General features: G+C 41.7%; 1 protein-coding gene across 1 annotated transcript in view; it reads right to left on the bottom strand.

Annotated features, from left to right (window-relative positions):
- IPO11 (importin 11) overlaps nucleotides 1-14,593 on the bottom strand; it is a 450,706-nt gene that overhangs the window by 151,642 nt on the left and 284,471 nt on the right. The gene's annotated exons all lie outside the window — the stretch shown is intronic.

The raw sequence follows: 14,593 nt of genomic DNA, 5'->3' as shown, positions 1-14,593 counted from the left end.
TCTAGTATGGTTGGAGTGTGACTATATGCAGAACTATGGAAGATATCAGCAGAAAGAATAACCAAAGAACTGTAATGAAATAAGAATGAACAAAAAAGTTGTGGGCAGCATCTTCATGAGAGTGGAAATAGTCTTATTGTTGTCAGGGGTCTGAAATGGTACCCAACCTCTACTGTGAGCTCTTACTTGCCACTTAGTAGTTCTCTCTTGAGACTTTGATCTGATTATGAAAGTGAATTTCCAGGACTTTAAAAAACAATACTTCTTAAAGACTGCCTAAGAGCAGGGAATTGGATCAAGTAAAAAGCTAGTGAATATTAACCCAAAAAATGTCCCGCTGCTCCATTGCAGCTGTTCTGGTCCCCAGCAATCAGGTACCCGGAGCTCATGCAGCAATTATTTGCTGTTCATCATTCACATGAATGCCACAACCACTGGCCTCAGGAGTCAGGGTGATAGTAGAAAATGAATGTTGAAAATGGTAATAACACCCCCCCCCCCCCCCCCCAAGTGTCCACAAAAATGAGTGATCCAAGATGGAGGATAGAATACTTAACCCTTTCTCTATATGAGTCCAGATACTACTGATAAAATGAGCCCCTGACCCACCAAGTATTCACAAAAAATAACGGAGTCCAAGTTGGAGGATAGGGTCCTTAACCTTTCTCTATATGGGCCCAGAAACAACTGATGACCGTTCTGACTGTGTGGATAAATGCAAAGGTTATGTCAACATTCCCTTTGTGCGGGTTCAGTAATTTATCCATATCCATCAGATCCGTAAAATGAAACATACGGTCATGTAATTTCTTATAGGTTGGCTTTCAATGCAAAGCAGCTGCAAGCAAGCTCCCGATCAATATGAGCAATACTCAATATCAACTGACGTGACGTAAAGCATCCCATTAGAGTCAAAGGAGGTGGAAACACATCCTCTGAAGCGATGAAACATCTATCTTCACATACTATACCTATCTGAGGGATGAAATTGGGTCTGACAGATGCTAAGGAAACACTCCAAGGACTAACGCCAACTGTAAAAGTGGATGAAGAAGTAATAATCAGCTGCGATTGAATCCTTCATTTGCAAATGAAATTCGAGAAAATTGTGTTGGTCCGCCTTTGCATCAATACCTGAAAAAGATTATCTTGTTTCGGCATTATAAAAAGGCTCATGCACCGGGCCCATACAAATAGTTTCCGAGATACTTGTGAATAATCTGTGCAAATGCCTGATGTCAACCCCAAGTTGAATATAGGTACCCAATCTCACTCCTGTGTCCCAATGAATGAGAATCCTCACAGGCATTTCCAAAATATGGTGGGAATCTTTTCCAGAAAAGTGTAGGGTACTATATCACCAAACAAAGAAGTTGGTCGACGCCACGTAAATGTTTTGGTTTCATAATTAAGTTCAAAAGTTACATATGAATATCATATTCAGGTGTCCACAATCAGATGTGTAGTAGAGTAGACATGCATACTGTGTACATAAGACCATCCACGGGACATAGTACCACAGCTCGTACTTAAGGCCCATTTACACAGGCTGGTTTTCTATCTGCAACACGCACAGATCAGCAATATATTTACATGGAGCAATCATTGGTACTATACGTGATTGAGCCATTGTTAGAGCGTTTCATTATTGTCAGCAGTGCATCTCTGATTACAAGAGGTATGCCTGCATAAAATATTCCACTAATCACAAAAGAGCATCTTGCTGGGCGTGTTTAGAAGAGGCAATGCTTGGCAATAGATTACTGTAATTAGGATTTTCAATAAGGCCAGCTGCCCATGGCCGGATTTGCATTGTGGAATCTGGAGAGGGCATCCGCCTGCGGATTCCACAGCAAATACCTTCCATAACATGCTATGGAAAAGCAATTTTTCCTCCACACGAGCGAAAATCAATTGCAATTTTCCGCTCGCGGAGGAAAAATCACAGCATGATCTATTTTGGTGTGGATTCTGCACAGACGCCTCCATAGACATCAATGGCAGTCATCCAACCCGCAGCCTTCCTGCAATTGATGGTGCGAAAAGGTAGCAGATTCCGTGTCATCACTAGGTGATGGCGCGGGAAAAGCAGGGGTTAAAAAAAAAAAAAATCTGTACTGCGCTAGTCTGATGGCTCGCCATGCGGACCATCCGCAGTACAGTCAGTGAAGAAGGCGGAGGTACGTGCGGCTGCTGGCTGGGCACAGGGTCGGATTCTGCTGCGGGCTCCCGCATGCGGAATCCGACCTGATTGTGTGCAGCCGGCTTAAACCACATTGTTTACACTTCTGAACCAAACATCTGTTCTTCTAAAGAATTTTATGCAAAAAGGAAAAGCAGTAAATTCTGTGTGTTTATTAGATGTGCAGGGTAGAACTAACCCACCATAGTAAAGAAAGAGTTCATATACTTGCTGCGGTGGCTGCTTCCCACATGAATGTCTGCTCCTGCATAATCCTTTAACTTCAGCCAGGTGAGAGACCGAAGACCCAAGCGGCAACATAGTAGCATAAAGTATATCCAAAAGGAAAACAGAGCCGGTAGTTCTCTAAAAAGGATATGCTTTTCTTTATTAAATAAACTATGCCATTACATATCCCACTTAAAAAGAAAAGGCTGGAGGACACGTTTCAGCTCGTGCACAGCCTTGGGTGAGGGTGAGGGAGAGGGAGAGGGATAGATAGATATGAGATAGATAGATAGATATGAGATAGATAGATATGAGATAGATAGATATGAGATAGATAGATATGAGATAGATAGATATGAGATAGCTAGATAGATAGCTAGATAGATAGATAATGAGATAGATAATGAGATAGATAGATAGATAGATAGATAGATAGATAGATAGATAGATAGATAGATAGATAGATAGATAGATAGATAGATAGATAGATAGATAGATAATGCCTAGAACATAAAGATAATTGAACATAGCATGATGGGTACAGTAAATATAACACCAGAGTAGGCAGCAGTTGTGCACACACTGACTGCAAATCTGAGAGCTTGTAGGGCATTGTGGCTGCAAGGGGGTGAGGCTGTGAAGATTGCCCATTACCCACAGCTAAAAAGACATGCAAAAGTCCCGGTTACGAGATAAGCTGAACAACTAACAACAGGCAGTGGATTGCAGAGGCACTGAACTGAAAAATTGAATTATACTGGTAAAACTAGAAAAAAAAATTGCTGAAAGTATATTATACAATTGACACACACAGGCTATGAGGTGAGAAGATGTTGTCTGAAAAGTTAGTGTCCTTTTAAAAGTGGATGTGTACATGTCCTGTATAGATGGGGGACGTACCCTAAACCCTAATTGGTGGACCTAACCTCAGTTTTCCTGTACTGCTGTATTTCCTAACTTTATTCAAAGACCCCCATTTCAAAGCCCAGAGCAGAGGAAATCAGAAGTGATCTATTGTATGATAGACAGCTTTACATATAACCCAGGACACACATTTTAAAGAGTGCGTCAGATTTAAAACGACTTTCTAGAGAATATTACTGAATTGTTTGAATATAAAATGAGCAATGTAAGGTTATTACCGGCATCGCTCATATTGACTTCACGATGTAAACTGTCTAGTTTTATGGAGTTTTTCCCATTTAGGACGGTGTTAAATATGAATTTGCTTTGGTTTTCTCTTGTGCTTATTTGATGAAGATAGCGCAGTGCTGATTTGCTTCGAGATATTGTTATATGAAACCAATTCGGAAGAACGTGGTAAGTATTTATTGACTAGACCCCGCAGAGAATCAGTCAGTAGATTACTGTATAAGATGCTAGCTAAGTAAATGAGCAATATGCTAGGATTTAGGAATACATTCTCGCCAAACTCAAAAATGAGCGAAGAGACCTGTGTAACAAGAGCTCATCAATTATTTGTCCCTCCTACAGTAAGGATTGAACAGGAAGCATATAAAATAATGCAAATCATGTTTGAGGAGCAGCATTTTAATTTATGCTTGTGTCTGGCAATACAGGTTAACCCTTTCCAATCCACTGTCTGACGTCTAAAGACATTCTGATTTGAAGGCTGTACAGCTCCGTTGTCGGAAGACGTCCGGCAGGGTATCTTTACTGTAGATTACTGGCCGCTCTGTTGTCAGGGGCCTCTCCAGCATGTCTGATACCACAGTACTGGCTCTAGCCAGCAGATGGCACCATTGTATAATGGCAGAAAGAGAAAGCCCCGTAGGAAACCCTGAATCGAAAATTGGATTGCAAAGGGTTAATGCAAAAGACAAACTACATCCATAGCTACATAAGACAATAAGCAAAGCACTCAACTATCTGCATTAATTCCCCTGGAGTGAATGGAGTGGTGGTTGCGCATGCACAACCCCTACGTCACACTATTAGTGTTCATTTCTGGTTGAGCTCTTAACAGTTTCTCGTAAAAGAGTTAAATAATCACCACATTTTAAAACAACTTGTGTTAATACGATAGCCAATGTAATAATTAACAAAAGTGCAAGTCACGTTATTTACCTAAAATTCTGTTTTTGTGCTGAAAAGTAACTCTAACGCAATGGCCACTATTGGTTTCCCTTCCTTCTTACTTACTGTCCACTGCCTGTTGTCATGTGAAGTCCATCTTTAGTAACAGAAGTAACAAGACAGATAACAAGAAATGGAGGAGGGTAATTACTCATGATGCTGATAGAAGTCTATGAAGAGGAGAGAGAGGCAGAGACTCACACAGATGTGGCTGCTGGAGTCAATGACAAGTGATTTACTGTCCCACAGCTATTGAAATCCCATCTACGCTGCTCAATACTCTCTCTGACGATGTGTGTGTGCAACAGAGAGTTAGAGAGCAGAATCTACAGTTTTGTCCGTAGCAGCACCAGCTGAGGGAAAATTAAAAACACAGCTTACAGAAAACTAGAAAACTAGTGTTACAACAGGATACAAGTTATATAATGGTCAGGAATTGAGTTACTGCTTATGTACACACAGATCAGCTTATTATGAAAAGTTATCTGAAAATGCATTTTAAATTTAGATGAATGCGATAATATGGGTCTGTTCACATGAGGTTGTCTCATGTATCCAATTAAGACATATGGTGGTCATTCCCTGCTCTGGACCCCTCCCCCCCCTCTATGGACCAGGCTGCTCTGCAAAAGTGGCTTCCACTGTCATGGACCAAGCAAAGCTTGCACAGCGATAGTCAAGGAACTTTCCCAGACTCCAGAAAAGCTAACCTGTCTGAGGGTGCGGGCAGACGAGCGCATAAACGGCGCGTTTTTGCGACCAAACGTATATACGTGACCATCTGAGGCAATGGTTTCGAATGTATTCGTTCACATGGGCGATTTTACGGCGCGTAAAAACGGCAATTCGAAAAAAACCGGAACATATGCGACCGAAATACGCGCCAACGCATATTCGATCGCCGAAAAGACCGTTTGCAAAGTAGGAACAAACGAAAATACGCTTTCTAGCTCTGGTCGTGATCGGTGAAAAACGATCGCTCGGGCGATTATACGTTGCGCTCGTGCGAACGTAAATACGCCTACGCTCGTCTGCCCGCACCCTAAGGATGTGCTGTTTTCAAAACCAATGCAATTTAACATTACCATATAACTTTTTTTTACCACAGTTTTACATCACTTGTGGCAAAGTCCTCCACAAAAACAGCACATGGAAAAACACCTTAATGATGCGCTGTTGTCACCATGTTCTGTCAATATTTGAATGCAGCATTAGATTTTACACAGAATCAATATCATGTTGATTGGTCTTGCTATGCCTATCCATACTGTACACCGGCACCGGACTATGAAGATATGTGCCCTTGTTTGTTTATAGGTCAGTTTTCCTTTTGCATAACTGTATATATTTTTAAAAATATCCAATAATTTGAGCAAAATTAACTCCCCCAATTTCTATCAAACCCAATTTTGTCATAGAGTGACCTACTTATATGATACGCCTCAACCTGGCGTCTTACTACATTGCTCAGAGTAGACTGAAGTCATATGTATAATGGGCCACCCCCTTCTCACTCATTATTGCAGATACAGACGGTCTTCCATTCTTCTTCATGAATTACATTGCCCAGACCTACATTAGCGTGAAGGCTTGCATTCTTAAAGGAACCATGACTGTTTCAAAGAATCTGTTTATTAAATTGATCTTAACATTTCTTGATGGAACCCCCTGACCTATAATGGATACATCCACTTTTTTTTTTAAGGTCAAGAATGGCTCTCCTTACTACGCTACACTTATCAACGAAACAAATCCTTATGTAACAGAACCCATCCCCATTGTGAACTGAGCCTAAAAATATGTACCTGGTCTGGCAGTAAACTGGCAATACTTTCTATAGTCTTCGAAGCCCCTTCTTTCTCAGAAGCTATTGGAAGTGTATTGGCGTTATACAGCAGCACTTAGTAGCCTTAAATTGCTGCATCAATATTCATTTTTCCATGTCCCTGTATCTGGTCTGTACCCGCCAGCTTCTACTAGATTAAAGCTAATATAATCCCCACTATGAATATTAACGAGTGTAGAGAAGCCATCCGGCATGATTTATGCAGTGCCGAAAATACGCCCCAAGTTTACCACAATAAATAAATTGATCACACTCGGAATTGTTCTGGAAACACAAAGATTAAATGTATTCAGCAGGGCTTTAAGTGGCAAGGCAATGCACAAAGCCTGCAATTATGGTAAATTGCCTGAAATTAGACACAATGGAAAATAAATGACTCCTATTGACACAATCTTCTTTTGAACCTTTTTTGATCAATACAGTCTTTTTTATGGCTTTGGAATAGGCTGTTAAGATGAAGGAATCATTTTTTGCTTGCATGTGCGACTAAAAATAATAAAATGTAGGCCTTGGAGACGCTGCGTTCACAGAAACTGGACGGCGACACCCGAGCTCCTGCAATATCATAGATGGCTGGGTTGACATTGCAAGTTTTTGTTTCCTTTTAGATTCTTATCTGGGTAAGCTCCTGATGTACATGCTAAACAAATACACAGGGCCCCATCAGTCAGATGGAGGCCACAGGGTGATCCCAGCACCACACTGTTCTAAAAGCTGTCTGAAGGCTTATTCATTTTCACGGTGTTAGGTTACTCTGAGAGTATTCTGTGACATTTTAGAGTGAATCACGTAACCTGCTAGAGTGCACAGTGCTCACGATCCAGCTGATGTAATCATGAACAGCCAGCAGAGGGTCTCCTTAAAGGGGTTTTCCAGTGAAATACTATTGATGACTTATCATCAGGATAGGTCATCAATATTTGATTAGGATCCCAACCAATCAGCTGAGCAGGTACATTCTGTCAGCGCCGCAATAACACAAAGGTTGGAGCAGAAGCCTCTGTGCCGATCTCTGTGTAGTGGGCAGCGCTTGTAACTGCAGGCACAGCTCTCATTGAAATCAATGGGAGACGGGACTGCAGTTACAAGCGCTGACCACTATAAGGAGGTTGGGGCAGAAGCTTCCGTTTCGACCACTGTGTATTTGGAGCGGAGGTCTCCGTTCCGACTTCCCATGTAGTGGCCGGCGCTTGTAACTGCAAACACAGCTGTCAGAGAGGCTCCATTGAAAAATGTCGGTGATTGAGGCCTAAGGCCTCATGTCCACGGGGAAAATCAGGCCCGCTACGGATTCTCCATGGAGAATCCGTAGCGGGTCCCTCCTGCCCCGCGGACATGAGGCATAAAAATAAGAATAAACTCACCTCTCGCCCGCTCCGGATCTTCCCTTCGCCGCGGCGTCATCTTCTCTCCGTCGCGGCCGGATCTTCTTTCTTCGGCCCGGCGGATGCGCAGGGTGACGTCGGTGACGTGCCCCGCGCATGCGCCGGCCCGAAGAAAAAAGATCCGGCCGCGACAGAGAGAAGATGAAGCCGCGGCGAAGGGAAGAACCGGAGCGGGTTAGTAAATTCCGATCTTGGTCTTGGTGCACGAAAATGGAGCATGGTCAAGATTTTTTCATGCTCCATTTTTTTTTAAATCACTTTTATTGACCATCCGTGGGTATTTATCTACCCGCGGGTGGTCAATGCATCCTTATGGGATGCGGATCCGCGTGCAGGAGAAGAGTTAAAATCCGCTGCGGATTTTAATTCTTCTTTTGCCCGTGGACATGAGGCCTTAGGCTGTATAGACGAGATTCCCTCACAATCTGACAGATTTGGAGCACTTTTACAAGGAAGAGTGGGCAAAGATTCCCAAGTCAAGATGTGCCATGCTGATAGACACCTACCACAAAAGACTGAATGCCATCATAAAGTTTAAGGGTACATCAACAAAGTATTAGTTTTAGGCTGTGCATATTTATGCAACCATATTATTTTAGGGGTTGTTTTTCTAAATTTTTAAACCAAAAAGATTCCAGTTTGTTTTTCAATGGAATTGTACAGATAACGGGTCACACTGAAAGAGACAATAAAACTGAAATGATTCATCGTTGCCAGATTGTTTTTACATGCCAAAAACATGGCATTTTAACAGGGGTGTGTAGATGTTTTATATCCACTCTACATATGTAGACCAAAGTAGGATGGGGCCTAGGGCAGAGCTTAATTCTGCACTGTTTAAAACTGCCCATGCCCAGAGCCTTGACCCATTCTGGATTACACAAGCATTCTCCCTTCCTAGGAGACAGCAAGGACAATAGCCATTTTTTGGGCATTCCTGGACAACCCCTTTGAGGTCATGGCTCCCTACAGGACTCCCTTAACCATGCTTCACAGTTGGATGAGGTTTTGGTGTGCAGTGTTCTTTTCTCTCCAAACACAGCTTAGTGATACTGTGCTTAAAAGTTCTACTTTTATCTAATTAGCCCATAGAACATTTTCCCAGAAGCACTGTGGAACATCCAAGTGGTCTCAAGAAAACCTGAGTAGGGCTACGATGTCTTTTGGGGGGGGGGGGGGCAGAAGGGTCTTCCTTCCTGGTGTCCTTCCATGAACACCATTCTTCTTTTGTGTATTTTAAGTAGTGGACACATAAGCAGATGTTTTTGCTGTTTGTATAAGTCTTCTGTAGGTCTTTCGCTGTTACCCATGTGTTCTTTCTTACTTCATTATCGATTGCCTGTGGTGGTCTTGGAGTCACCTTAACAAGATGTATACTCCCAGGGATAGAAGCAACAGTGCAGAATTTTCTCCATTTCTAGATACTTTGTCTAAACGTAGATTGATATATACACAGGTCTTTAGCGCTTGTTGCCTTTTCAAGCTTCATGCCTCTCCATAACACATCTTCTCAAAGTTGTTTGCATCGAGGCATGGCTCACACTAAGCAATCTTTCTTGAGAAGAACATATTTAATCAGTAACCGGGCTTTAAGTGCAAAGCACCTGTGAAACCCACACTTCCAATCTCATCCCCATAATATAAAAAACACCTTTTGGCAATTAACTCTTGGCGAAGTCATTAACACAGAGGTTCACTTACTTTTTCTCACTGCACTTTGGATGTTCACTTAATGTGCTTAATAAAAGCCATGAACCGTTTAGAAAAAACCCCATAAAATTTGAACAAACAAAGGAAAAGATGTTATAAAAGCAGAATGATTATTACAGCACATTTACTCTATATTTTTTTAAATCCGTGTTGCGCCACAGTGAAGTGATGCCTGTGCCCCTTATCTCAGGGTCAGAGCGATGCTCTTCGGAACGGAACGGTGTGTGGAGGGAAAATGTTAATCTCCTGCATCTTGGGAAAGTGAATGATGAGGTTTTCAATGGATTCTAACTTGCATTCATCTTGTGCAATTAAAATATGACTTTTTCATATTGAATAAAACATACGACCTTCAGCAAAAACTCCTAAAACTAGCTGCACTTGAAAAAGATACAATGATTTCCATCTGTGAACTTTAAAGCTAGAGTGATTTACAGCACGCCAGGATAATATACATGTAAAAGCATTTTCATGTTTAAAATCTGGATCCTCCATGGTTTTCAGATCCACATCAATATTCCACACTGTCAAAAACATCCACCAGCAGTAATGGATGGAGGAAGCAGTCATGTTGGCTGCTCTGCAATGTAAAGGGATTATCCCACAAGCCCAGTACCTTTCGAAACATCATTGAGTACAGTAGAGTGCGCTTACTACCCTGTTTCCCTGAAAATAAGACATAGCATGATTTTCCAGAATTTTTGAGGATGCAAAATGATTTTTCAGGCTTTTTGAGGATGCTTGAAATATAAGCCCTACTCAAAAATTAAGCCCTGCTAACAGTTAATTAAAAAAGTCAATTTAAATAGTGTCCAGGCAGCTATACATGTAAAAAAAAGTTAAACCTTTTTGAAGAAAAATTAATATAAGACACTGTCTTATTTTCGGGGAAACACGGTATGTGTCTACCCTCTATGCAATTAGACTCTGTTACTACTATTGAAGTTTTCTTTACTGCGCAAACAGGGCGGTCCTTCTGCTCAGTCACATGACCAGTATTTTCAACTGGGAAAATACAGTTCCAAAAAGCACTTGCATCACCTCCTCCTGGCACCTCCCACACCTCTATGCACATATCAGTAATGCTACTCTGCTAGAGTACTGAAAGAGTTAATTGGGGCAGATTAACTCTTTCTCCTCTTCCTGAGCTTTATTTCCGCAGTGTGAAGAGGTGCTGGAGCAATGCAAAACTTAACTCCCACACCTCTGAAAAAACCAGCTGACCACTACCTGTGCATATGAAGGCGTTAAGGTACCCTTACAAGGGATGACTGTTGGGCACATAAATGCCAAAACAGCCGTCCCACAGACTATCACTTCTATATCTAGAAGGCATAGTCATTCTTTGCCTGGAAGTAGAGCGGGCCATAGATTGCTTCCGGCCGCCCCCTTCCATTCACTGCAAACAGTCGGTTGTTCATATATGAACGACTAGTACAAGTTTTTCTGCCATTTACTAATATTGTGGTACCAGGACTTGTAAACTATTGTTTCTCTGTTATTAGCCTGAAGGCTGAAACATTTAATAAATTGGTCTGCTTATTACATATGTATCTACCAAATGAAATCTAGCTACTGTATACTAAGTTTAGCTTTATTAACTTCCCTACCTCTTTGTCTAAAAGGAAGATGTACAAAAGTACATACAGTCTGCTGAGCTTCAGTATGTATCTAATCCTCTCCTGTGTGATACTGTCTCTCAACTTGTATCTGATCAACACTGTAACTGGTTAGCAAGAAGATTGCAGCTGTGATCCCCCATTGACTCCTCCTCTTTCCCTCCTCCTTTACCTTCATAACAGAAAGTAAGAACATACTTCCTGGTCTTTGTTTAATATATAGATAATGTTAACCAATAGTTTCAACATCTAATAAGCCTGCCTACTCACAATATAAACTTATGTATGCGACCATATCTATAGGTCCCTCTGAGTCATGTCGACACAGAAATGAAGTTGATTTCCTACGTTATCCTGGGTGTCGCATCAGATGTCAGATTGTACATCAATATAATATAGTGAAAGGGGTTAGAGTTGGTCACAGGTCCTAAACCAGCAGCCGTGTGCTTACAAGACCTGTAATGATGTCACCGTCCTGTGATCAGTCACTGGGGCTCTGAGCTCCGCCCATGATCACACGCGGGTGACATCATCAAAGGTCCTGTTAGCACACGGCTGCTGTCAGGTTTTGCATATTTTAGGACCTGTGACGACGTCACCATGCCATGAGGACTGATCACATGATGGTGACATCATCACATGTAACTCACACACTCATCCCTCACTGACAGGGGGTCAGTAGTATTTTGACTGCCTGTTTACAAGGGCAAACAGCTGCATGGATTTTAGTGCTGCTAAAGCCATGCGGCTCTGACAAGTGAGCGATTTGTCGCTCAGTGCCCTATCTATGGCTACTTGTACATGGGATGACAGTCACCTGATCTCGCTGTTTCCAGCGATAGTTCACGCAATAATCGCCACTTGTAGATATATTCTTAACCATTTGCCACAGGGGGCGGGGGGAGCTCAGCTTACTGAATGCAGGGGAGACAGAGAGCAGAGACACAACGAGCTCTGCACACACTCCAGGATGAAGTCAGTATGCTTCGCCAGAGTGAAGAATTGCTGGAGGACATATTCAGGAGCAACCAAAAGTAAGCAAAGAGTAGGGATGGGATGTATACAAGGTTAAGAAGCAAAGACTGGGATATTTTCAGAAAGTGGGTATATTTGCAAAGACTAATGATTTAAATATAGCCTCTGAGCCACCAATATCATCTTAGAAATAGCCCTTTAAAAGAGTTTTCCCACTAATGACATTTATACTCCATCCACAGATTATGGTATCAATAGGATAGGACAAATGTCTGATCGCTGGGGGTCTGCCTGTTGGGACCTCCAGTGATCCTGGCATCTGCACATACCAAGTTCCCCATGTGATTAAAGTTGTGGTGCACATGCGTGATCCCCGATCTATGAACTCTTATGGGATGGAGGGACATTAACGTGCTTTGCAATTTTCCTACGTCAAGTAGAAGTGAACGGAGTGCTGAACGCATTACTGGTGTACAAATCTCAGGATCACTGTGGTTCCTAGTGGTCAGGCCACCAGCGATCACACATTTTTCCTCTATACCGTGGATAAATGTCATTAATGGGAAAAACCATTTAAGGCCTTCTACTGTCACAACTAACAAATAAAAGCAAAATGCAGGCATAGCAAAAAGGAGATTCTAAACACAAATGCTATGAAGATAGCAAGAGGCGATTCCCAATAAGGCCCATTAACACTAATAGCTAGTGTAAATTAATATATTATAGAATGAACTACAGGGTTCTGATGAAAACCACTGGACCAAAACTTATCTCACCCTTATTGTACAAATCAGTATGCAACCTATTGCAGAAGGGTAAAAAAATGAAACTTGTTTGTTCAGGTTAACATGTGAAGGAAAACGGCTTTAGAAAAGATGATTTGGTGTTACACTGTATACTTTAGTTTTTCAATACAAGAAAGCAAAATGTAATTTAACACTGTAACACTTATATTTTTAAATAATTGACACTTGAGTCACACAAAAATACCAAAGAGCCTGTCGGCTTCCCACCGCTTTGTAAGTCATTGATAACAAAAAACAGGATTTGCAAACCAGCGGTTATTCCAAATACCTGTAGGATCCCCGTACTTTGTACAAATAGGAAGCAGAATGGGGGTGGCGGGGGGGGGGGGGGGCACTATTTATGCCACAGAACAGAACATTGCTCTGACAAGCTCTAAGTAAATCTGCCTAGGAGCCTAGAACTAGTGAAGACCGCCCCCTACTGTATATTAAAAAAATGTATAAGTAAAAGGAAAAAGTGACTTCCCCAAGAACTGTAGCTTCAAACACAGTATTTCTTCAGTTTGAGCTAAAGCCAGGAGTGGATTGAAGAGGAAAGGGAAATATGGAAGGACTTATATTTCTTTTTAATGGATCTAGTTCTGTTTGTTGTTGGGGTTTTTTACGCCCAAAGTCAAAGGAGTGTTTGACGGGGTGGATCCACATCTGCTTGTCTCACAAAAGCCATGATTTAGATGAAAATGCACAGCCACATAAAGTCCTCCTGCAGTATCAGTAACGGATGATATTGCTGGATTTCCTGTTGTTCCAGGTCATCGTGCCAGCAAGTCTTGGGCAGAGTTGTAGTGAGCTCTCCCAGCACACAGAGCTAAGCTTCCTTCCTATTTTGCACAGTATGTTGAAAGCATCTTGCCTATTCCTCTCCAATGACTAAGACTCATAGACTGAGTAGTCAGATCAAAGCCTAAATAACATTCCTTAAGGGCTCCTTCACACTGGCGAGAAAAACGGGCAAATTTTCTTGCGTTGCGAGAGTGAGTGAAAATGCAGGATTATGAAACCAATGAATTTCAATAGTTTTATTCTCATTTGCAATGTTTTCATGCCTACGATGCTGCGTGAAAAAAAATTGCAGCATCTTCTTTCTTTCTGCAATATCGCCCATTATTTCCAAAGGGAGAAGATCGTGATCCCCTGCTGCAGGTTTGACAGCTGCAGCAGCAGATTCCTTCATCCAGGGGCTTCACTTTGTTTTCAATGGGGCCAGCAGCAGCGCCGGCCCCATTGAAACCAAAACAGAACATCAGGATCTTCTGCCTCTTTTGTGACAGCAGCTTGAGGGGATTCCTTCATCCCCGCAGGGAGTCTCCTCATCACTGAACACTGTGACAGCTTTGGTGGGACAACTTAGTATTTGTTGGTATCATTTTGAAGTATCTATGATTTAATTTTCTTTTAAATTCCTGTTAAGGGGAAGCAAGGTGATCAGTAAATGGGTTTTATGGATCTTTTCCCCTTTGATTTGTAATGGAATTTTCTGTGCTTGATAATGTAATATTTTATAGTAGGGGTTGTTATGGACATGGTGATACCAATTACATGTGGCATTTCTTTGTTCTTTTGTATTTCTTTCATTATTTAAAGCCTTGTGTAAGGAGAAAAAAGTTTTTTTTTGTATAAACATTTAGTTGACATGGTCAGCAATGACTGCAGCATCTGCAGGGCTAAACGTGTAGAGGAGTGATTAGATGAAGAAGCCCTCATCATTTTGCTCCTTTTCTGTGAAAACCCCCATATGTGACAAT

The sequence above is a fragment of the Eleutherodactylus coqui genome, chromosome 5 (genome assembly GCF_035609145.1).
Source record: "Eleutherodactylus coqui strain aEleCoq1 chromosome 5, aEleCoq1.hap1, whole genome shotgun sequence".
In the NCBI taxonomy this organism is placed as follows: Eukaryota; Metazoa; Chordata; class Amphibia; order Anura; family Eleutherodactylidae; genus Eleutherodactylus; species Eleutherodactylus coqui.
This window is presented reverse-complemented; position numbering and strand designations above follow the sequence as displayed.